This window comes from Dermacentor variabilis, chromosome 3 (genome assembly GCF_050947875.1).
Source record: "Dermacentor variabilis isolate Ectoservices chromosome 3, ASM5094787v1, whole genome shotgun sequence".
In the NCBI taxonomy this organism is placed as follows: Eukaryota; Metazoa; Arthropoda; class Arachnida; order Ixodida; family Ixodidae; genus Dermacentor; species Dermacentor variabilis.
Window position 1 is genome coordinate 110,573,257 of NC_134570.1, and position 26,016 is coordinate 110,599,272.

General features: G+C 46.5%; 1 long non-coding RNA gene across 1 annotated transcript; it reads left to right on the forward strand.

Annotated features, from left to right (window-relative positions):
- The first annotated feature begins 3,593 nt into the window (after positions 1–3,593).
- Positions 3,594–25,804, forward strand: LOC142574091 (uncharacterized). The gene is made up of 3 exons (XR_012826414.1): positions 3,594–3,703; positions 9,481–9,624; positions 25,732–25,804. It is a non-coding gene; the product is annotated as an uncharacterized LOC142574091 (long non-coding RNA).
- The last annotated feature ends 212 nt before the right edge of the window (positions 25,805–26,016 follow it).

Sequence of the window (26,016 nt, forward strand, 5' to 3'; positions counted from 1 at the left end):
CCAGTATCCGCTTCGCAAATATTATAACCGCTTCGCAAATTTACGAGAAGTATCGTGCATGTCCAGTGTGATCTAGAGATTCATCTATGCGGGAAAGAAGGCACGACATACTTTTTTCGTCGCCTTGTTCAGTTTGTGGTAATCCACACAAAAGCGAAGATTGCTGTCCTTCTTCACAAGCAGAGCGGTAGGCACTCACGGGTTGGTTGAGAGTTGAATTACATCGTCGTCGAGCATTTGCTTAACATGACAACGAATCGCCTCCTGCTCCTCTTGGTACACTTGGTAGGCATGCTGGGTCACGGGACGTTTGTTCGGGCCCGTTATAATGTGGTGCTTCGTGAATGGGTATGTTGTGCTTTTGACGTGGATGCAAAATATTCAATTAATAGGTATAACGTGCTTTCTATATAGTCTTCTTTGTGGCTGAGAGCAAAATATTTATGTCGACTGTACTGACAATTGCGGTGTCACTCTTGAAGGCTGCAGAAAGTTCAACAAGAGCGTAGAACTTTGTTCATGCCGAAACACTTCAAAGTGAGCAATGCCCGTATGCTTCACCAGATGTTCGACCTCGCTATTTAAGTTCGTGAATAAAAGCTCAGTCATCGTCCGATTCAGTTTAATAATTCAAGAGTGACGCAGACCTGCCCAGCTAAGAACACCAACAGCTTTTCTTCAGCGATGCTGCTACTGTCATGGCCGCAGTACCCTTCAACAGTTATGAACGTAGTAGTTCGCCGCGGGAGTGTTGCAGTGTCATCGACAACGTGCAGTTCTGTCTTGCGCGTGCTGCTATATTGCAGTATGGGCGTGCAGTGGTCAGAAAGCGTTATAATCCGCTCGCGAAGATCGATAACATCTCCGTGCTCGGGAAGAAAATCTATTCGAAGGATGACTTTCTGTAAGCGCTATTTCTGGAAGAACGTATTTGGAGTTTGGCTGTCCATCTCCAATCGGCGTCAAGACCTGACCACCTGCTGTCCGGAGGCTTGGTCCGTCCTATGGTGTCATAACCTTTCTCAGTTGAGCAGCTAGTTCGGCCCTCATAACGGTATAATCAGCGCCAGTGTCCACGAGGGCAGTGGCCGGGCAATTGTCGGCCGGAATGGGGATGCCAGCGAAAACACTTTCGTTGTCGTCAGCATGCGGCTGTGAAAGGGAATTGTCGGTTGTCAGCTGGCGTATTGGGGGAAGAGGATATTTGATGGTTCGGTGAAGAGCAGCCCCACCCGGACGTCACTGCTTCTAGTTTTTCCGGTGTGGGCATGGGGACCTAGTGGATCAGCCGCTAACGTCATGAGTGCACGCCAAGCGTTGGCCAAGTGACCTAGAACATCGAGGAGATAAAGAGCTAGACTAACGTCACGGAAGAGTCCGGGACTGATGGCTCGCCATGTACTCCGCAATAGCTCTAGGACGCTCACCCTCCCCGGGCCGACGTGCGTGTGGGCGAAACCAATGTAAGTGCACTCTTGGTACACTGTATTTGATCTGTTTCACCACAATGGTAGCAGAGTGGCCGATTTCTCAGGAGCGGGCCACACACTGGATTTTTGCACGTTCAGACATGGGCTTGTGGACGGCAGAATTCTCGTGTGTGGCCTGCTGCGTGAATAGATGGGACGGATAGCTGACTGCTGGCATAGGAGATATTAGGACATCGGCCTACGACAGGAGACGGGCTGACCTCGTGGCGCCCCCAGTGGTTGTGCCAGCTGCTTGGCCTCTTCACCATATATATCAGTCAGAGCAGTCACATTTTGCAGCTTCTCACGGACAATACTGCGCGCAATCTCCTTGACTGTCGTCAAATCAGGGGTTGCCATGGACAATGAGAGCCATGCAAAATTGCTTGGGCATTTGTACTGCGATAACCTCTAGCGTACCTGGCGCTCCATAGTTGTTGTTTCATTGAGGAATGCGGCTACGGTACCCGGTCGATCGCACACTCGACCTGCAAACAGCTACTTCTTCCCACCTCGCATCAACAAGCGTACTTTCATTTCTTTTGTCATTCCGACATCAGCTCGGCGGAACAGCCGTCACATTGCCTCAGCGAATGTGGCGACACTATCATTTGGTCTCTGATTCTTGTTTTGAGGGCTCGTTCTGCTTGCTCATAACGGTCCTAACATCCGTAGGTATTTCGTAGCTGGCTACAAAATTCTTGCCAGGTCGCCAAGCTCGCTTCGTGGTTTTAAGTCAAGCGCGCCGAGTCCTCGAGGGCGAAGTAGACATACCGGAGCATCCGGTGCTCGTCCCATTCGTAGACACTGCCAACTGTATAGTGGTGGTCCAGCTAGTCCTCAATATTTTCGGAAACGTCACCATGACACGACGTTGGGGTTTCCGGCGTGTAGAAAATCCACGGACGACGCGGAGTGGTGGTCTCTCCAGTCCGGCTAGCCGTTGAATTGGCTGTCATCTCTCTCAACGGGAGTCAGAGAGGGTGCAGTTCTGGTGGTAGCCCATGCTGACGCCGGATGCCCCGAAGGTCAGCGTCGAAGGTATCGCGATACTTGTTGGGAGTTTCCTGTAGGTCGCTGTGCATGGAACAGATTACCCAGTACGGAACCAGTCATGTTTACTATATATATGGCGAGAACTATTAAATTTGTTCTAAATAAATCAGAGATCAGGTCCGACAGCTTGGCCTTCTTCCACAGGGAAATGGCGCAACCCACTCTGAGGGATCGGTCATGAACAGGGCGGTGAATTAAATGTTATCAATTGTATTAATTATTTAGGGGGCCAGAAATAAGTACCTCGCGGATGCTATTTAAAGTTTCTGCTGTTACGGATATGAACAATGTATTATCTAAGTACTACATAAAGAATTTTGTGACTATTTTTAGTATTAAGAAGAATTCCAGCATGCAATCCTTTTTGCCTCACGCAAAATGATGCAGAGGGCTTCTCAAACGTTCCTGTGGCTGTAACCTAGTGCGGTAGCCCCAAAGTAAAGAATTAAAGGACGAATCAAACTCAAGGCAAGCTTTTGAAAGGGCTCTTCAATTATCAATTGAATAATGAAAAGGCGTCAAGTCAAGCAGAAGTGTTGCACAAATTCACTCTTATTGCATAAACGGCACAAAGGCAATGTAGCCACACCAGACCTGTGGAGGTAAGCAATCAGTAGGAGACTCGGCACTGTAGTCTTGTAATCGTTACTTTAATTTTCCTAGACTAGCACCATTTGTTGTTCCAAGGAAAATTGAGATGCGGGAAATCAGATGTTGTCAACGATGATTGCAACGAAGGACTAGTATTGTTTTATCTAAAGCAGGGGACATTTAAAAATTCCGTAAAACTTGAAGAATGATCAACCTGTATATTAGTGGCGATTATATAGTCCACTAAGCCAGCGCGTCATAGGCACCTATAGCCAGTGTTCGTACGGGTTCTGTGTCCTCGCTATGTGATAACGAGGACGCAGCTACAATTTCTGCGTCAAAGTAATGCACGAACTGCCACGTGGAAATGTTTCGGGAAGGTTTTCAAGGCGAAAATATTACTTCTCTAACTGCACGTGTAAACATTACGTTTGTTATTTTTTTTATTCACGTTGCGTCGCATTGCTTGAACTCCCAGGAATGGCATACCGGGGGAAAGCCTGCAGCAATCGCCGAGCAGGCATAGGATTTGACAGGCCTGCTACCTTCTCCGGAGTGCAAACGGCCGCTCACGAAATAGCACATTTGTGAGTACAATGGCCTGCTCGAAAAGTTTTTGGCGTTTTATGCGTATTGCCTCATGATAGGCGCCTTGAAACAATGGGAATATAATGCATCATTGGAAATGCGGAATACGATCCCTGAATTATAGGTCCGTTTGCTTGATGTTGGCGCGGTGCACAGCATTCACTAAGGCAATTTGGAAGAGAACCGGGGAAATAGTTGATTTTAATCAGCAAGAGAAGTGCTACCGTGACAGTATTAAGTATGCCGTGAAATATGAAATTATCAATTACGTTGAATAAACAATGCCTTCTCTTCCCCCTTTTCCTTTCAAGTCTCTATTATCCTGTGAACTCTCGATGTTTGAACCCCATGAGCTTGACAGATTGCAGAAAACCTTTCGAGTCAGTAGAAATACCAACTTTAAGAAGCCACTGCGCAACCAAGGCGCACAAGCAGAATAATGAATATCTAAGGAAAGAATTAGATAGGTTCTACAGCAACCATAATGAGGCAGTCGAAAGCAAACAAAAATGCCAATTAAAAAGGCCGTCAGGCAAAGGGACACGATCGCTACAATGCTCTGCAGTGCGTACACAAAGAAATTATTCGAAATACCAGAATGCTCCGTCTCAGGCACGTACCGAGGGGGGACCCCGCCCCCTCTCCCCAGCCGCGCCACCAATCCTCAAACACATTTCTAAAGCACCGCCAAATCAATGTTGAGACTTGACAGCTATTCGGTGGTCAACATTTTGCTGCCTTTTATACTCCTTGTGGCTGACGGTATTTAACGGCATCTCCTGTGGTGTGAAGGCCAGTTTTATCAACGATTCGGTTCCCGCGCGATTCACTCAAGATGCGTTCAGTTGTCACCATCTATTCAACGGTCACGCGCATGGCTGTTGCTTCGTTAGTTCAACAATTGTTTGTTTAAACTGATACAGGGACCTCGAAAATGATTCGGTTCGTAGTCAGCTGGTCGGAATGCTTGAGGAACGAGTTGCAGCCGGAGAAAACGCCAGTGCAGTTTCACTTTTCCTTTGGTTCCTTATTTTCTCGAGTGGCGGCTCGCCCCGACGGTGGCAGATTGTGGGAACCATACACATGCGATATGGGTTAAATAATGTCCAAATTAAAATAATGCGAAACAGCGTCCATCTTCGAACCCTCCAATGACCATTAAACCCATAAGCAATATGACTGTCACCTGTTACCTCGTCTGGTTTCTTCCTAATCGTGCAGCACTTTTTGTGCGAAATTGGCAACTGGAAAAAAAGAGTCGCAAGGAGTTGAGAAATGAAGCCAAAGCAACAGCCAAACAGGAAAGGAAAGCAAAAATTAATAAATGTAACCATTGTTTATGAAAATATTTATGGATCAACATCTTTTTATTTAAGAAGGAAGTATAGAAAACGCTGCCGGAAGTGGAGAATGATTTTGTGTGTTGGAATGACACTTCTACAGTTATCAATCAAGGCGCGTGACGTAGCCACTTCTCTTATTGCTTATGTAGGTGTTTTTCTAACCTTCCGAGGTGGGCACAGTACGTCGAGAACCGCAGCGTCCTGCGCTCTACGCGGTTGTACCGGACTGATAGCCAAGCATCATTACGCAACTTCCCAATTTACAATACGAGTCAGTTTTGGCACTTCCCATGGTAGAGCAGTAAACGAGGAATCCGAATGAACCTGTCATTTTTCCGCGAATACATATTTATCTATAATTCTTCCAGAGCTAAATAAAAAAAGAGCGCCAATATAGTCGGATACAACTGAAGTCTGCAGTGAAGCCCCGCGTATGCCTTCATAATCGCCAGCGACTGTTCCTCCGCGAGGGTGCAAATAATTCGTACTTCAAACTTTTCCTGTTGCCCAAATAAGGAGGCAACCACAATGACAAAATTACTAGCGCGTAATTTTATACGTTTTAGCTTGCCTATTATAGTGGAATGGCGAAAGCGTAATTTTTCATTAAAGGGAAATAAAATGCTTGTTTCGCTGCCACTATTTATTGTCAAGTTTCACTTCAGTTGGCAGTGAAATTTGATGAGTAAAAGGGCCCAGCAGTGAAATGAACGGCAGACTTTTGAATATTTAATTAATTATGAAGCTTTATGTTCGAAAACCACGGTTTGATAATTAGGCACGCTGTAGTGGGGACTCCGTAAATTTGGACTACCTGGAGCTCTTTAACGTGCACCTAAATCCAATGTAGACGGGTGTTTTCGCATTTCGTCCCCACTCCCAACTCTTCGCCACCCTATGCATAAGAATAACATAAAATACAGTGGGAAAAAGCCCGCTCCTACTTGAAGCAATAACGGGCATGAAAGCCAATCTAAAATAAATGAACACAAGAAGTATACCGGACAACCAACCACAACATCAGCCACAACATCAACCTAAAACAAAAAAAATGAGACAAGTGTGCGACTCCATCCCTGATACCATGATGAACAACGCCTCGGAAAACGTGCCTATGAGATGCTAATTGTGCAGTGCAGCAGATGGTGATCTCTTCGAGCACGCATTGTAATCTAAGTAGACGGGTGTTATCGCGTTTCGTCCCCATCGAAATGCGGCCGCTGTGGCTGGGATTCGATCCCACGACCTCGTCATTAGCAGCCCAACACCATAGCCACTGAAAAACCAAGGTGGATAAACTTTTGAAGAGTGAAACACTCAGACTCCATACGCTTTGTCCATTTCTGTTGCACACCTCATTGCTTCCGTCGATGAAAAGACTCTTCAAGAACAGCAGAAGCTCCGGAGGTTTCAAGTACGACACCATTTTGAAAAGGCCGCATGACCACTATTTTGTTTGCTTCTGTGATTGGCTGGAGGAGTAACACAACCCCGCATGGTCGCGTGCCTTGGTTGCCAACTGCTGTTCTTTTAAGTTGTATGCTACTATTTAAATCTGCAATAGGGAGAGGCCTTCGTCCTGCAGTGGACATAAAATAGGCTGATGATAATGATAGAAATCTTTATTTTGCACATTCGTTCAGTTACTTGTTCGTGGCAGTGTTCTTCCTGCGCTTCTTTCCTGCGCGAGTACATTCGATGTTGTTCCTCGTTTGCCAAGTAAAGAAGAGGTGTATCTCACAGGCGTACTACACACCTTATTTCATTTCTTTTTTGCGGTTTTGCGCGTCTTTATGAAGAACGGCGGGCGTTATTCGCATTTTTACTAGTAAATGTACTCCCTTCATTTGCATAGAAAAGTTACCTGTGGTTGCCGCCCAACCCCCTCCCCCGAAAAAAAATCCTGGGTACGTTCCTGCTCCGTATTATATATGTACGTATATGAGGGCCGACATCTAGCTTGTCAGAGATCGATGGTTCCTCGGTTTTATTTTGTTGTTGACGAACCATTTGAATAATTTAATAATTGAGGACTTCAAAATTGAATATGTATTAGAGAATCTACAGAATAGTTTCCTAAAGCATAGCAGCCTGTCAAAGGAACTAGAGTTTGTAATCGCTGCTCCGGTCTTTTCAAGCGGTGCACGGATGTTGTTTACGGCAAACACTGTCATGGGCACCGGATTATTTCAAGAATACTTTCATATGAATGGAAATGGGTGAGAGTGCATGTGTCGTGCATGATGAAATTATGGACTACTTGCCAACGTCGCTCACTTAAAAATAAAAGCACAGATTAAAAAGAAGAGGCGGTTTGGCCCCAAAGGTCAAAATGAAGGCCGAACTGAAGGCTGAACTGAAGGCATTGATTTAGATAGCAAAGTATAACACAGCTGTACGAAGTAATGTTTGTAGTTTTATCTGCCATTTGTTGGTAGTCGATATTCGATTACTAAGTTAGCAAGCACAAGGTCACTCGTGCACAGGCAAACATGAACCAGTTTGATTCGATTACCACGAGCAAGCGCCATGATAACGGTGGCGTGATCAAAAGCAATGACAGAGAGGAGCAAGCACTTGCTCTGTCTCTTGCTTCAAGCTGTATCTAAAACTCAAAATTGCGCTACCTCCAGCACTAAAAGCCTGGGAAGACAGCGCTCATGAAACCACCAGCCATCAACGCACCTTCCTTAGCGCCCGCTTGATCACATTACCGCCCGTAATTTAAAATTGCAAGGAGAGCTTCTCCTACTACACCGAATGCACCCTTACATGACGATGGAGCTTACAGGCAAAGGACACGTTTCATGTCTATATAGCATCAAATGTATATTGCAATTAGCTGAACAGTACAGCTTTCACAAGTAAAAGACGACATGGTTTAGCAAAACTTTGCAGTTCAGAAACATGTCTCTATCTAGGGCCAACCGAATGAAGGAAATAAAATGCGAAAGAACTTAAAATTGTACCTATACATTGAAAAAATATTGCCGCCCCAACGATATATTTAGTTAAAGCATGGCTTCTTCCAAACGAAATGTTTAATTGCACATATCTCTAAATTTATGATTCCTACAAAAACTCATCATAAAGTGAATTACATTCAACTGGTTTATCTGGTTTCCATTGGCTCGCGACTGACTGGTGTTTGTGACTACTATTCGATCCGAAAGAAGTATATTTCACATGTAGTATAGGGGATTACTATACGTAGGTCGGCTGTTATTATGGACAACATACTTATTGCTTAAACTTGCAGTTTGTATTTATTAGGGACACTGCGAAGTAAAAATTCCCATGCTAAGGAGCGGCGCTCCCGTACGTCAATGAATGTGGGACGCGTGTGGGGGCAGAAACGTGGTGAAACCGCGAACAGCGGTGCGGTACCAAAACAATGTTCCCAATATTTGTTCACAAAACGTGATTCTGTGAATTTTTCTTCCGCAAAAAATACTAATATAGGTAAGACTTTAGGTAAGACTCAAGTCTTCGAGAGACGACACGCTTCGGAAATCAAAAGCCTACGCGTAGCTACGGCAGCACGCTACAATGCGTATCACTCGTGAAAGTGTCGTTTCGCTTCCAAGTACATAAGCTGGCCTCGCCAAAAAACACCCTTGTCTTATTTATGATGAAAGTTGTTGGAGAGGAAATCATGACATTGCGTAGCTATTGTATTGTAGAAATAATTTAACCTGCGGAAGACATGGAGCGCAAGAACATCGGCTCGATAAACAAAACAATAATTGCTCACAAGTGCGGCCGCACATCACCAATGCCGGTGTCTAATCGCTGTCGTACTCCCTTATCACTATTTCCAGCATGCTTCCAGTGAACGACAAAATCCTCACTAGATCGCAATCGACAAATCCTCACAGGATCGCAAGAACATCGGCTCGATAAACAAGACAATAATTGCTCACAAGTGCGGCCACACATCACTAATGCCGGCGTCTAATCGCTGTCGTACTCCCTTATCACTATTTCCAGCATGCTTCCAGTGAACGACAAAATCCTCCCTGGATCGCAATCGACAAATCCTCACTGGATCGCATGAACATCGGCTCGATAAACAAAACAATAATTGCTCACAAGTGCGGCCACACATCACTAATGCCGGCGTCTAATCGCTGTTGAACTCGCTTATCACTATTTCCAGTATGCTTCCAATGAACGACAAAATCCGCACTGCAGATCGAAAAATTCTGATATAAGTTTTCCCCTGTGCTTTCCGCGTTAATACTGCATTTTAAAGCCTGACCGGTAAGCGTTCCGTCGCACTAAAAAAAAAAAAAAAAGATACGTTCTATAATTATTCGTTGTCACTTTCTTTATAGGTAGATGCACAGCGCAGCCCAGAGAAATATCTTGAAGCAGTGCTATGCAACCTATTCTATGAATATTTGACAGTTGGCGAATGCCAATGTTTACAGGTTGAACGCTCCTCACGACGGCGTTGGAGCAGCGAAGGATTGCCCATCAACAGACGGATATTTGATGAGTAGCCCACGAAGAAACGGAAATAACAGCTGTGCGTTTTCTAGCTGCACCAAGAAGATTATTGCCGACTTCCTAAGGTAAGCTTTCTGCCAAATCATCCAGAAACCTTTCTTAGTAGGCTACAGCACTTGGCAGAGAGCACTTAGTGCCCCCGAGCTGGCGTAGCGACTGGGGACACGAGATGAGATTTGCAGTAGGTTTCTGGAGCAAATGACGAAGCAGAGATTACGGTTACAATACCGTGGCCGTAAACACAATATTCGTAGCCTTACTAGAGAACAAAGCACGGCGATTGATTGTCGGTCACCTGGAGTGCTTAAGTAATCACGTTATTTCGGAATATATAGTTTTCGGGAAAGCAGATTATTCCACAGTAAACATGCCGAAAAATAAAAAAGGGGGTAGCAGCACATTTAGCACGCACGCACACAAACCCTGTAGGTGTCGAACGATAGCCCACCTGCTCTCTTGAAATGCGAAAGCATACAATGATGAATGCATTCTGCTTGTACTAAGATAGGAGGGCGAAAGCTCGAAATGTGCAATCAAACTGATTCTAAACCTGTGGGCCATGGATCGAGCGATCGAACAGGAATTGTACGCGCAATTATGAGCGACAGGTAAACGGTGGTAGCGATTAGATTAGCTGATATATTTATTGAGAGCAAGAATAAGTCAAGCGGGCATAACCACGGGCCACGCGAACAATAGCAGGTCTGCACGGCACACGCAGCATAGTCACAGCGTAGGCAGGAGGAGCAGCTCCCTAGGAGCTCTATTCTCGGGACCACGCACAACAGCGTCTTCGCGGCGAAGTCTCCTCGCGTCCTTTTCGGGAGAACGATCGTTCTCGTGAACTGTTTGGCTAGCGTCGACGGCGAGCTACGGCTAGTGCTGCGGCTTGCTGCGCTCTCTGCACAGCAGTATGCTGAGCCCGATGTTGCCTTGTTGCAGCGGCGCTCCTACCTCTACGATTCGCTTATAAGAACCGCTCAGTAGCTGCTCGTATCATACGAGAAGGCGCCCTATCGTGTACCGTAGGGTAAGCGTAGAGTAGGTAGGTTGCTGTTGTTGATGATGATAATAATACATTATTGGCATACCATTCGAAGCAGGGTGGTGACAAATGTTCACTTAACCTGCTCGAGTTAACCAGGTCCTGCTGCATGCAGCATGCAAATACGACATGCAACTCCTACATGTCGTGACACCAGTTGAAATATAACGGAAATTCAATGCAAAGTTTGTACGTATCGACGCTACGCGGCGCGCATGCCACATAGCGTGTCACACGACACGATAAGATTCTAATGCTAATGATGATGATGATGATGGCGATTTAATGGCATCCCCTTTGAAACGGGACGGTGACAGTCACCTAGCCTGCTTGAATTATTCAGGTATATCGTACATGTTTTTCATTACATCACTACGTATAGATCTCCATCATTCTTTTTTTCTTCCTCAAGACTTCTCTGTCTGCATTCCACCGCTACCTAGGCAACTTGTACATCGCGTGCCACCTGGTGCAATAATATGCAACTGCTATACAAAAGGCGCACGTATAGGCGCCACGCAGCGTACATCTCAGATCACAAGAACAAGTGGCATGATACGATGCTAATGGTGATGGTCATGATCATTTATGGGAATCCCCTTTTAAACGCAGCGGAGACAGTCACAGAGCCAGGCTAATTTACTCTGTTAATCAGAAAAATTGCAGATTCGCCCCAGGGGCGAACCGTCGATTGCGATACCAAATTAGTGGACAGCTATACGAAGTAAGGATAATAGTTTTATCGGTCGTGTAAACTTGGGAACATTCGCTTACTATCTGAATTAACTACCATGGTGTCCATGCGCACGAGCAAACATGAACACACCACACTCGATGAGCGTGGAAACTCGCTGTAAAATGCTGGTGTGAGCAAGTCTTCAAGGCAAGAGTGGCGAGAACACTGCGCGTACAAAGTTGTCAGCCGTCTGCAGTTCCCTTTCAAGTTGCGGCGCCCGCGACGGCGCGCCGCCTTACAAAGTACGCACTTGCTGGCAGACTCGAAGCTGCACTCTGTCCCTCCCGCGTTGCCTCCTCGCTTTCCTTCCTATCGCGAGGCGCGCGAGATTGAGGCGCAATCGTCAGTTCCCCTTGTGCCCGGTCGTCAAATACGCCTTTGCTGCCGGAGCACAACGCCACCCCCCTCCCTCCCATCCCCCAGTGGCTTCTCGCGTTAAACAAGATGAGGCGTTTGCCCTCCGCTTGCCTCTTTACCCGCCGGATTGAAAAGTGATCTTCGGTTTCCTCGTCTGCTTTTACTGGCACGTAGAGCATGCGACGCGCGGCGAAGGTCTTATCGCTCTAGCACTTTATATTGAACATCATGGCGACACCGACGGCGAAAATGCGTCTCACGTGTCCGTATGTTTGTTATCGCAATAATACATGTTTCTTCTAGCACGCTCGTATACATCTATTTAAACTTATTCTTCGCCAAACGTTCTTCAGCAGCCTTGTACCGCTGCCTGTGCATCTGCTTAGTGGCGTTCTACCCGGTGTAATAATATGCAACTACGATGCAATTATTATACACACGTATTGACAGTACGCGGCACGCATGTGACATCACATTTCTCCTAGTCAGGGCTTAAAATCTCCCTTTAGTGGAGGGGGGGGCCATCACAGGGCGGCGACCAGTACAGAGTGCGCACACTCACACATGCTCAGATATTTACATTGCTTAGAGCACCAATATACTGCGAAGAAATCGCTAATCTTGGAATTTCTTCTGCATATGCCGTTGCCATTTCACACCTGTCTAATGTTCCTTGACCATCCACTGGTCAGCGGTATCCTGAAAGCTACCGAAATCCATCTGAGTGACGTTACCTAGACGATGGGCCAATCTCTTTTGCGGGAGGCCATATCAGCCACGTTGCTCGCCATGGTAATAACCGTGCGCTCTCCTACCCTTTGTGACCGCCATTTCCCACTTACTATCGCCCCAAGCATAGCCCGCGTCGTTACGCCCCACTTCCACCAATTTGTTACGTTCTGGAAGTCACATATAAAGATTTATTTACAATATTTACAAGACTGGCAACGATACGCAAACAAGACTGTCGAGACCTATTTCACCTCGACAGGTGAGGTCGTCTTCTGTATATCTATATATATATATATATATATATATATATATATATATATATATATATATATATGCGTGTGTGTGTGTGTGTGTGTGTGTGTAGTTGTGCAGAAGGACGACCAGCGAGGCTTTGTATATGGGCCACTCCTTAATGGCGAACTGTACCTCCGCCGTGGCTCGGCCCGGCATGGCACTATCTCCGGGATCGGCCCCCATATGGGAAGCTTTTGCTTACAACGACAGGAAAATTTCCTTGTACGGTAGAGGTGTATAACTTCGCTGTAATTGGAAGACGCTTAAGCTTCGCCTTTAAGAGGAAGCTTTAGCTCAAGTGCTCCTATCTAAATACATGTAAAAGGAGAATTCGTTTTTCTCGGCAACCACTGCACCAAATTTGACGAGGTTTGTTGCATTTAAAAGACAAACTTAAAATCTAGTGACTGTTGGTTTCGAATTTTTGAGTTAGATTGTCAATATTTTGTTAAAAATTGTCAAAAATCGAAAATTTTCAAAAAACGAAACTATCAAGTTTACAACTCCGTAACTCAACCACTAAAAATGATAATACAATTCTGTGAATTGCATCTAATAGTACATCTAAAGCGGACAAAATTGATATGTTACACATGAATATAAAAAGATTTAGTAATAGAGAAATACAACTCTTGCAAAACAGTTGTAACCAACGTAACAAATTCACGTAAGATGTAAAATGACATATTGAATTTGTCCGCTTTGAATGATCTAATGGATGCCGTTTACAGAACCGCGATATCGGTTCTTGATGCAGAGCTATGAATTTATAAACTTCGTGCTTCTATTTTTTTCAAACGGTCAAATATTTGAAAATCGTTTTAAGAAAATTCAAGCCCTAAATCGAAATTCCGCTTCCAACAGTCACTAGAATTTAACTTTCTCTTTCAAATGCGACAAATTTCATCAAAATCCGTCCAGGGGTTATCTCATAAAAACGTTTTTGCGTTTTACATGTATTTGAATAGGCCGCGTCGGAGTTGGGCCCGAGCTAAAGCTTCCTCTTAAGAGTGGAACGCGATAACACTCAATGATCCCTGACTGCTTCTCACGCTTCCCGGCAACTGGAGCGTATGTAACCGGAATGTTTACCCCGAACGCTATGCACGAAGGCGGGCTTTGTGTATAGACACGGTGTCTTGCGTATGCCGCAATGCGGCGTAGGCGAGCGCGGGCTGGACATATTGCAAGGAACCGGGCGCGCCGCTCCGTGGCCCCCGAGACACCCACGCGCCGACGTCCGCAAATGGCGGACGCCGTGGTCGGTCTGTGAATTGTGGAAATGCTGGAAAAGCGGTTTCTTTCAGTTTTCGCGCAACAGAATTTTGTTTTCTGGTATATTCAATTAGAGTACGAGAGCTATCATGTCTATAGGTTCTGTGTATATCGTATTTTACGATTTTTCGATGTGTTTTAGCTTGTGAAATTTAATTACTTCTGCAAATTCTTTGCGTGATATGGATGGCCTGGGCATGGTTGATACGAAAACATTTTTGCCGAAAAGACGTACGACGGCGGTCGCCGGATTCGCTGCGACACGGTGTCCTTAACGCTGTCGCGTTCAAATGTGGCGCTTTGCTCCTTGAATATATGACTGCCTAGGCATTATACGGAGGAGGTTTCTTAGCGCGTGTTGTAGGCGTTTGCCCCCTAGACATGCCGGCATTGCGGAGTGCGGTCGAGTTTGTTCACGCTCTGCCGCTGGCTGCCCGCGCTGTGAGGCAGTGGGCACGGAGGCCTCACTTAGTGATCGCTGTGCCTGAAGGGGAAAGGTTCTGACTGGTGTTGTATGAGTCGCGGGTGGCTTTTTTCGTCGCGACAATCACACCCACACACTCTCACACCCGCTCTTACTCGCGCCTGCGCACAAAGGGCTGGCGATCACTCAAAGAACGTCTCGTCATTTTTACAATTCCTAGTAGGTACAACGGAGGCGTGGCGTTCCTCGAGGCGCTCGACGTTTCTGTGCAGGCGCGAGTAAGAGCGGGTGCGAGAGAGAAAATCTGGTGACCTTTGCTCCTTGAATATCTGACTCTTCCTATACTAGGGTGGAGAAGTTTCTTTGCGCGTGTCGTATGCGTTTGTCCCTTGACATGCCGGCATTGCGGAGTGGGGTCGAGTTGGTTAACGCTCGGACGCTGGCTGCCGGCCTGGTGAAACAGGTGAACCAGCGCGTACTGATCAAAAAAGATACAAAGACAAAAATCCGCATGGCGCAGCCGCAGCCGCAACCTAACTCCTTTTACGCTAACCTAACTTAACGTAACTTAAACCTAACCTAACCCTAAGCGAACCTAACCTAACGTGGGCGAGACGCATAACCAATAATCCTCATGACGTGACATCTGGCAGTGGACCTCAACCGCGGCTGCTAAGGCGCTGTGTGCTAATTTCACTCAAAGGGGACCACTCAAAAATGCTCCTGAAAAGGCCCGGACAGCAACATACAAAAAGCATACCAAGAGCGAAAGTACCGCTTCAGGAGAGCAGGCCGGGCCTCTAGTACGGCCTCTTCTGCTCCCTCGGAATGTTCTTTTTTTAAGGTAGAGCGCCATAAGGGTCAAGAAAGATTTAAAACGTCAAGTGTGCCCGACATACTTTCAGACATTGCGGTGAACAAATTGGGAATCCGTGCCCACTGCCTCATCGCGCTGGCAGTCAGCAACGGAGCGTAAACAAACTCGACCCCACTCTCCAATGCCGGCGTGCCTAGGGGACAAACGCATACAATACGAGAACAGACGCTTTTTCTATGTAGTGCCTATAGTAGGATACAACTTTAAAAAAACAAACAAACAGCAGTTGGCTACCAAGGCACACGGAACACACGAGGTTGTTCCTCCACCAGCCAATCACAGAAGCAGATATAATCGTCGTCATGCGACCATTTCCACACGCAGTCGTTCTTGATACCTCCGGAGAGTATGCTGCTCATGAAGAGCCTTTTCCTTACGTGAAGCGATAATGTGTGGAACAGACACGGTAAAAGTGTATGGAGTCTGATCATTTCACTCTTCAAAAGTTCGCGGTACAGTTAATTTCACTGCTGGCCCTGTTTTACTCATGAAACTTCATTGCCAACCGGAGTGAAACTTGGCTATAAGTAGTTGCAGCGAAGCAAGCGTTTCCTTTCAGTTCAATAAAGAACAAGGCTTTCACTGTCCCATTGGAATAGACGAGCGAAAACGTACAATAATATGCGCTTATAATTTTATTTTTGAGGTTACCGCCTCATTTACGCAACAAGGAAAGTTTAAAGCACGAACTATTTGCAGCCTCTTGGAGGAAGGGTGGCTGGCGGTTATGATGCTATGATGATGTTAACAATTGCAACTGTTAAAAACGTCACTGTAGTCGCTCTAGGCAACACTTATGTACGCAAGCGCATTTGTTCATTCTGCTCGCCCTGCAGTAGGAATAAAATCAGTTGATGTTCAGCACTCAATCTGTCATTTCGTACTCTTTCAAACTGTTAAATACGTCACTGTAATCGGTCCAGGCAACACTGATGTACGCATGCGCATTTGTTCATTCTGCACGCCCTGCTGTAAGAACAAAATCAGTTGAAGTTCAGCGCTCAATCTGTCGTTTCGTACTCTCCCTCGCAAGTCCTTATTTTCCTTTTTTAGCGCCACAATGTATTCATTAGATCCCAACCAACTCGCCCAGCAGCAAGTTCTACTCTGGTACATAGCTGTAGAGAACCAAGGTAACGTTGTTTGCCGTCGCTTGGAGATACTCAGATTACTTTTGCATTCCCATTGATTAGATAATTAGTCTTAATTAATGACTATTCAATTATTATAATTACATGAAAATCTCAATGATAAAATTGTAGAGGAACATGAGAAACTCCCGAGGCCACGCTAGCGTTTCAACCTCGTCCCCAACATGCGAAAATGCGTTTACAACATTCCGCCATCAGCTTACAACACTGCCCGTACTGATTCATTTCAACTCCATGGTTCCCACAGAAGTCGACACTGACATCGGTGGCGTAGGACATGGTGCTGTGCTCACTCAGCACTAAACTGGATACGGTGACTTCGTAGTAGCCAACGCGAGCAGGTCACTAACCGAAGCCGAATCGAATTATTCCGTCACCGAAAAGGAGTGCTTATCTCCCATTTGATCCGTTAGAAAATTTAGATCATACCTATACGACCGTCTCTTCTATGTCGTTACCCACCTTCACACCCTATGTTAGCCGTCTACATAGAAAGAGACCCATCAGGTCTTCTTGCCCCCTGGGCCCTCCGGTTATACGACATCCATATGCGCGTTGCTTGTCAGCCTGGCCGTAAGCGCACCGATGCAGGCACTCTCTCACGCTGGACTATATCAAGGGATATGAAATGTCTTTCCGCCATCGACTCGATGTTATCGTCACCAGTGCTCGGCGACATGGCTGTGGAGCAGCGCAAAAATCCGTGGATTCCTGCTCTTTTGGAATGCCTTTCTAACTCCTCGGAAACTCGCCCTTCCCGTGCTCTCCGCCGTCAAGTTTCCCACTTTGTGATACGGAATGCACTGTTTTATTTTCGCAACTATGCTTGCAACGGTCGCAAGCGGCTGTTGGTCGTCCCCCGCCACTTCCGCGCCGAGACCACGCCGATAGCTGTGGTTTCTTCATTTTCCTGTGTCCCCGACGTTTTCTACATCAGAGATTGTGCAAAGTGCACAACGTCATCTTCCTGGACGGGAAATATGAATCCCAAGCAAGCGTTTGAACCTGGTCGTCCACCACTGGTTGCATCGAAGACAAGGGACCGCACTGGCCCTTCTACTATCGCCCTTGAATGTTCCGACAGTTTAACGATGGAAGAAATGGAATAAGATAAAGATTTCACACTTTCCGCGCGTCGCCGCTTGAAGAGAAAACTCAGGAGGACTTCAACAGACAGTGAATCGTTGCCCAAGCGGGAAACTGGTAAGCAATCATTAACTGTTGCTTACGTCCCTACCACAGCTACCGACGATCCCAATACCTTGAACAGGCAGAGCCCAACAGATTATTTTGGCCGAATTGCTCCAGGCCAAGTCATGCAAGATCAGAATGAACGCGCGGGGGAGCATGGTCCCGGTTGACGTGAACTACAAGTCAATTCTGGATACTCTAGAGGCTACCACGCTACTAGGAAACATCCCAAGGCGCTCCTTTTTTGCGTATGGTAAAGGAATATCGACTGGCGGTATCTCTGACGTGGTAAAAGGAATCACAGGTACTGACCTCTAGAAGCTTTTGAATTCTACCGCACGAATATTGCAGATTCACCGCTTTGGACAATTCCTTTATATTAAAATAGTCTTTGACTCTGAAAGATTACCTGACTACGTAAAAGTTGGATACGTAAGACGCCATGTGCGCCCTTACGGGCCAAAACTGGTGCAGTGTCGGAAGTGTTTCAAAATAGCACACGTAAGCGCAGCTTGCGAGGGCACCGTAACATGCCAATGGTGTGGAGGGGCCCATGAAAATGATAGCTGCAATGCTACTGACCTAAAATGACCAAATTTGATTGGTCCACATGAAGCGACATCAAAAGGCTGCCAGAAAATCAAGGACGAAATCTCACGGCTTCGAAAGATGTTGCGGGACAACTCCACTCATGGACAGGCTGCTACATCAGTATGCCGCCGCAGGCGCGAAACGCACACAGACGACCGCAAGACAAGAGTATTTCCGGAACAGATGGACCATCGGCCGCGTGCCAAACTCCTCCCTTGCGAAGTTCGCTTCTGCGATCAAGATGCGCGCCCGAGATGCTTTTTTCGGCAGCAGTACGTGGAACACATGCGCAACATAAAACGACGCTTCCGCCGACCGACTCTGACATTGAATGGCCGTCTATCCCATCGAAACAAACAGGTTTGAATGCGTGGGGTGATGTTTCTGCAAAGGTCGTTGAGAATGATAAGAAACAAAATGAAAATGTACGAAGTAAGCTGAAACACCTTATAACTATTATGCGTTCATTTCTCTGCCGACTACAGACGCCGTTTGCTAAGACCGCGCTACATGTTCTTGATGCTTTCGAACCACCCCTCGCGGCTCCACAATAAAGCATCATGGCGCTTTCTTTTGGAAAGTAGTTACAAAGATCGGCAATAATGCAAGTGGAATGCCAGAGGCCTACGAGGCCGCCTCGCAGACTTTCGGCAATGGATGTTCAAATACCAGTTTCACGTCGCTGTAATATGTGAAACAAACATAGCGTCTTTACTATGCATATCTGGATATGTGTCAATGTGGTCAAGGAATGACCACAATTTAAGCAAAGTGCTGACTTTTAGTTCGTCAGAATTTAACATGCCTCGTAAAGACATTCCTCGGCACGTTCGCATAACGCTGAAGTACAAGCGGCGCACATTCTCAGTAATTGGAGGATATATACCCCCAGCATCAAGCAAAGACTGTTCATATTTGCTGTCCATACTGCAAACTTGTCCGGGTCCCCACAAAGTAATCGGCGAGTTTAGTGCTTACCATCCCGTGCGTGGCTCTGCTTCGACGAACGCCCGAGGAAGAGACTTGGCTGACCATGCTCAGTCAAGGCGATCGATGATGCTGATCGATGATGGCTCGCCAACATACCTTCGAGGCTCTTACTACAGCATTTGTCTCGACATTGCATTTGTCTCAAAAAGCCTGCTGTCTGCTACACGATGTTGTACTGATCTCGACACCCATGGAAGTTATCATCTACCAACCGTTGAAATTCATTCAGTTGAAATGGCTACACCACCCTGCTCCGCACACTGTGCGTTCTATCCATTGGCCAACCTTTCGAGAATCTGTGAACACCTCATGTCAAGCCAGCCAATCACCACCCAATGTTGAAGATGTCATCGCGACAACATTACGCGACACAACAAAACACCTCGCGCACCTTCACCTAGATCACATATCGATGACCAGTACAAGTGACTTCCCGCGATACGGCGTCGAGCAGAACGGAAATAGAGAAAGACCAAATCACCATTAGAGGTCGCTGCATCACGCTTGGCTCAGCGTCATGTCTTGCGGCACCTTGACAAGCTTGACAAACAATGTTGGAGATCATTCTGTGGCTCTCTTGATCCGAGAAAACATGTCTCTAGAATTTGAAAAATTGTGCGAAGCCTTCGATCGCCTCCATAACAGCTGCACCCGTTCAGCGCTGTGGCCATACGGCAAGGCCGACATGAAGTTTAGGTCACCGGTGACTTCTGCAAATTACTTGTGAGTTCCTCTAACGGTATACCAACGCAATCACGACTGACTTTTCCGGCATCTAGTGATCACCGTCTAGATGCGCCTTTTCCTGTGCACAAGCTCGACGCTGCGATAGCTACATCCCGCCGGGCATCTTGTCCAGGACTAGATTTCATTACATACTCCGCGATTTGTCATCTTTCAGTAGAAGCTCGAGAAGTTCGCCTTTTGCTCGACAACTCTACCTCGTACACAATAACTGTGCCTGTCCACTAGAAGTGCAGTCGTCTTGTGGCTTTGATAAACCCCGGAAATGCCCACATGATCTCTCACATTATCGGCCAATCGCCTTGGCAACCTGTGTCCGGAAAGTGAAAAAGTGAATGCTACTGAGCAGACTGACATGGCTACTCGAGAAAACTGGTGGACTTCCTGATTTTATCGATGCATTCAGAAGAGGCCGATCGTCCATTGGTGGTGTGAACGACCTAGTGTCTTCTGTTCAAAAGGAAAAGAGACGCCGTCGTCTGGCATGTGAAATATTTCTGGATATTAAATGTGCCTATGACAACATCTTCCACCATTCGATTCTTCGTGCGCTTGAGGATATTGGAGTTGATGGCCGGATGTATGCATGGCTACACAGGTGCCTCAGTGGCCGCACCATTTTCATGTCCACTTCGGATGGCGAGACTGATAGACATGACGTTCGCCGGGGAGTTCCGCAGAGTGGCGTCGTTAGCCCAATATTGTTCAATGTCATACTTTTGGGCCTTGCATACGAGCTACCTGAAACAACGCATATCAGCACGTACGCGTAGGATATCTGTATCTGGTCATCTGGGGTCACACGTCCACAAGTGCGTACAAGGCTTCAACATGCGGCTACCATCACAGTGAAGTACTTGCGCCGTAGAGGCCTGCAACTCTCAGCAACTAAGTGTGCAGTGATGGCATTCACGCGCAAATCAATGTCACATTATCCAATCGTTGTCGACAGAAAGGCGCTCCCTTTTGTCACCCAACCCAGATTTCTCGGCGTGACATTAGACCGCAATCTTTCTTGGACCAAACATGTTACTGCGCTTAGGGCTAAACTGACCAACTTCATACACGCTCTTCCTGTAATATCTGGACTGAGATGGGGCCCCCCTGAGCGAAGTTTGCTCCAAGTGTAGCAGGCACGTTTCGTGGGCTGCATACGCTACAGCATGTCTGTGCTATCTAACATAGAATCATGTTGTATGCGCACGCTGGACAGCCCAGGCACAAGCACTGCGGATATACCTTGGCTTAACGCTGCACGTCAACTAAGGGCACGATACCGGAAGCACGGGCTTGTCCAATCGAGATATACAGGTCTTGTGAACCTGTGCGAACATTTCTTCGCCTGCTGACTAGATATTCACACCATCGTCTGTCAACACTTCCAAGAACCAACCTTGACTGTGGTTTTTCTAAAGCAATTGCATATCGCGCAAGCATTATACCTGCAAGGTTCCAGCCCACCAACATTTCCGAGACAACTCCATGAACATTGCCAAAACCACTAGTGAGGCTTGAGATACCCGGCATTATTAAGAAATCCCACGTTTGCTACATTGGCTTGAAAGAGATCACCTTGTCCTATATACTTACATCATATAGTGGGACTGTACAAGTATATACCGATGGTTCGGTCACCGCATCTGCCACAACGGCCTCATTTGTCATCCCACAACTTGGAATTACTTGGCGATTTCAATTAGACGACAAATCTACATCTATGGCTGCAGAACTTGCGGGAATACGGGAGGCAGTCTGTTTTATGAAAACGCAGACACCTCATAAATGGACGCTATTCTGCGATGTCAAATCAGCACCGCAGGTGCTAAAATGCTTTTTAAATAAAGGACCACACTACCTGCTCGTGCTGGAAATTGCCGAACTTCATCACAGTGCCAAGTTAAGTGGCGACGCGATCGTTTTTAATGGGTGCATGCTCATCGTGGTGTGATTGGCAATGAACTCGCTGACAGTGAGGCAAGATCGGCCTTCTCTTCCTCTGATAAAGTACGGATTGCATACTCGCGACCTGACACCAACTCCATAATCAGAGCACTCATGCAGGACCTTACAAAGGCACATAGAGCCCACGATAACAAGATTCACAGATGCCTACATGGCATCTGTGAATTTGTGGTCTAATTGAAATCGACCCAGACGGTAAATTCTCTATGCCCCCGAACGTTATGCGGAGCAAAGGGTCATTGCTACAGGGGATTCGGCTTGGCGTTGCTTTGACCCGTCGCTACGCGCACCTCGTCGGCCAATCAAACAGCCCTGATTGTGAACACTGCCACGCGCCTGAAACACTGGAACACATATTGTGTGATTGCCCAGCATACATGCTGGAGCGAAGGACGTTAGAAAGTTTCCTAGCCAGCGTTGGCAGGCAACCACTGCCGGAGGAAGCTATCCTCGGCCCATGTACTCACACTGCAACTTCAATGCGTGCAACTAAAATGTTGTTGAAGTTTCTGCAGGACACAAAGCTTGTTGATCGGCTCTAGGAAGGCAACTAAGTCATATACATAAGCCCTCACCACTTCTCTTATCATCATCATCTATCCCAGCAATTTCACTCCGCTTCCATCTTCCCAAGTGCTGAGTAGCAGAGTAGAGCGCACTAGCTCAGGTGGACCCCTCTGTCCTTACTCTCATCAAATTCTATTCTATATTCTGCACTGCGCATTCCATGCGCACCCGCAAAGCACCCACGCTGGCCTCCTCAAAACTTATTCCAGGCTACGTCCGCGCTTTTATTGGCTTGGGAAGTACACTTTTCTCCAGAAATATATTCGCTTATTTACAGCACGACAACGCCGCAAGTATCCTGCCCACCATCCTTCTGGTTCCTTGGAGCGAATTTCGTGCCCCTCTCGGCCATTCGACCCCGCCAGCATTAACCTGTGCTGCTCTTTGCCATGCGCACTTCTGGGAGTCGCTGGCCTGTTGTTACCGTGGATCACCTGATGGGTGATGCGGAAACCGCTGCCCTCCCAACTGCCACAGGCCACGACGTTGCGTCCTTCCTCTTGCAGCACTTCCTACTTCGCCATGGTGCTCCCCGAGAACTTCTGAGTGAAAGAGGGTGTTTTCCTTTCCGACGTAGTTAACGCGCTCCTACTGCTTGTCGTACTGTCCATCGCACCTTTATTACCTGTCACCCGCAGACTATCGTCGTGACTGTGCGATTTAGTCATATTTTAGGTGACTTGCTTTCCATTTACATTGCGTCCGAGCACACCAATTGGGACCTCGTTTTACCATATGTGACTTAAACCTACAACACCGCCTCACAGGTCACGACGGGATTTTCTCCATTCTTCCTTGCAGATGGCCTTGACCTTTCATGTACACTCGACCTGATTTTCCCCTACGGACCCTACCCATCCGAGTGCACACCGCTTTCTGAGGCTTCCAGATACGTTGAGGAATGCTGCCAGCTCACCCTATCTGTTACGACTGAAGCCCAAAGGCAGCGAAAGTTCTGTCGCGATGACGGGCAGCCCACCAGCGCACATCAAGCGGACTGTTTAGTCTGCCTCTGCATACCTTCGGCCACTCCACGTCTTTCCTCCAAACTCTTTACCAAGCACGACGGTCCCTACCGCGTCGTGCAGCAGACGTCCCCTGTCAATTACTCATCGAGCCGCTCACGCCGCCCAATTACATAAGTGGTCGCGGATGTGAGACGCTGCATGTAACACGACTCAAACCGTACTATGATCAGGTAGTTCTCTCCTCCCCTTGAGTCGCGAGGATGGCGCTTGGTTCTCCGGGGCGGAGTTGTAGAGAAGAAAACATGCGGCATGGTCAGCGCCTCACTCGAGGATAGAGGTCACGCGCTCGGTGCCTGACGCTCGAGGAACAGATGTGCTTGTTTATCTTTCCGGCCTTGTAATTAAACCGTATTACAATATACAAGGTGTTTCGGCTAACTTGGGACAAGTATAAAAAAGAACATAGACAGTACGCGTGTCGAATTGGCACAGTATTGTTATGAGCTATATTAAGGACGTCCTGATATCTTTTTCTAATCCGCCAAGCTCGGTGATTAACAAAGATTGCTTACTTAACGTTTTAATTAGTACATTCAGCGAAATATATTCAATACAGAAGTGGTAGCGCTTGCTCAAAAACGTCGGATTATTCATCTATGATGAGATAACTGCGCTATTTAATTTTTTTCCAGCTTTTCCTTAAAGTGCGCCAAATATATATAAGCATCACGTCACTACCGGCTAACACGCCGCCCTTTTAGTGTCATCAGATGTAAGTTGAACAAATTAGCAAAGCCTGTTCCGTGCACAGAGATCGATTGAACACGCTTTCGGTGACTACGATGGACGTTAAGTGGTAAAAGGGGCATAGCATTCGACGAAAAGGATTCTTCAACGAAAACACGGCCGCCACAGGTGAATGTGATATGGGACCGGAGGCAGCATGGTTTTACCTCCGTCCTTCATCACACTATCCCCCTTGGCCCCTCTCTCGTGTTTCTTCATTAGTCCGAAAAGAAAAAGTGCCTGGGCTGTGTCAAATGCTACTTTGTCCATTTGACATGTCCTTGTCCATTTGACTTGCTAGCCATGTAGAGTAATGAGCCTATAAGGTGCCCGGCTAAACTGCGTCATGGATTTGCTATGCGCAAATAAAGCATTTAATACTTGGTGAGGTATTAACTCCTACTGCGTGGGGAAAAATTCTACGTGTAAATCCCCGAAAATAAAATTGACATCCTTTTTTTGCACAGACAAAATCGAAGAAAAATATACCAAGCGCTGGAAAAAAGACGTGATGTTTATTTATTTGGCATTGTTGGGGTAGTCTATGCAATCACATAAAAAATATTGGAACTAAATCTAAAAAAAATTGCTACTTTTTCATTGGCAGCGCAACATGCACAATGTAAACACCAAACAAGAAGTAAGAAAGGTCCAATAATATTCCAAAGTTTGGAATTTATCTTTTTCTTTTCTTCTGTGCGCAGAACGTGGCGAAATTTATATTAGAGCTTGTTAATGAATCCTATATAAGATAAAACGCATTGCGATCTTGTTTGAAGTGGATATGATCTATATTACGACAAGAATGTGATATAATAAAATTACATAGCATGTTGTGGGCTAGCGATCACACAATGACATTAACATTTTATTACATTGAAAGTATTTCTTGAATGTGTGCCGATGGCGCAGATGCTTAGGCATGTTGCTTTGTATCCAAGGTAGCAGCCTACATTACAAGCTCCGGTAGTCGGCTTCTGAAGAGTGGAGTAAGTGGGAAGACTGAATACTTTGAGGCACACGCAATCAATGTTGATCAACATAAATTTAGAGCACGCCAGTAGGGTATAGTTCTGTAGCCACATTGGGGAGGGGGCAGCGTGCTTGAGAGTGAAGCAGGAATTCTGCTGGAAAACGGGCAAAATACTTTTTTCTTCAGGATATATAAATTTTTGCCGGGAAACTGCCCTCACCACATTAATTTCTGTTTTGCGATCTATTTATTTGTCGTTAGCACGAATACTATGCGCTCTAACTTCTGTTAGATCGCAGGCCAGACGTGTTCCTGCGCCCAGACTAATCGCGCGATGTCAACAAGAAATTTCGACGTTACGAAGAGGCGAGAGGCTCAAGGCGAATAAATTTCTGGTAGGTTGGAACATTCCCCTTGTGCTATTTAGAAGGGTGCAATTTTTTTTTTCAGGTCGCCTGCCGGAAAATGCCTATTGAACGATACATTATGCCACGTTATTTCTCTGCCAGACGAGACGGTAAATCTACCTGGGAATGCTATGGATGGACCCACGTTCTGCAAGGAATACTACCCAAAACCGACATTCGCGAACTCTGTTTACCTAAAGGTAAGGTGGTTTTAACGTTCTTCGTCTGCTTCGCTACCTTCGTATGGTTTGACGGACGCTGTTTCGCGCGAATAACTCGGGAGGGTCACAGAAATGAGGAGGTAAAAGAGTACAAGATCCGAGAAGAAAGCGCTGTAGCGAGAGAGGCGGTATAAATGTGATTTGATGCTGCAACCGAGACAGGAGC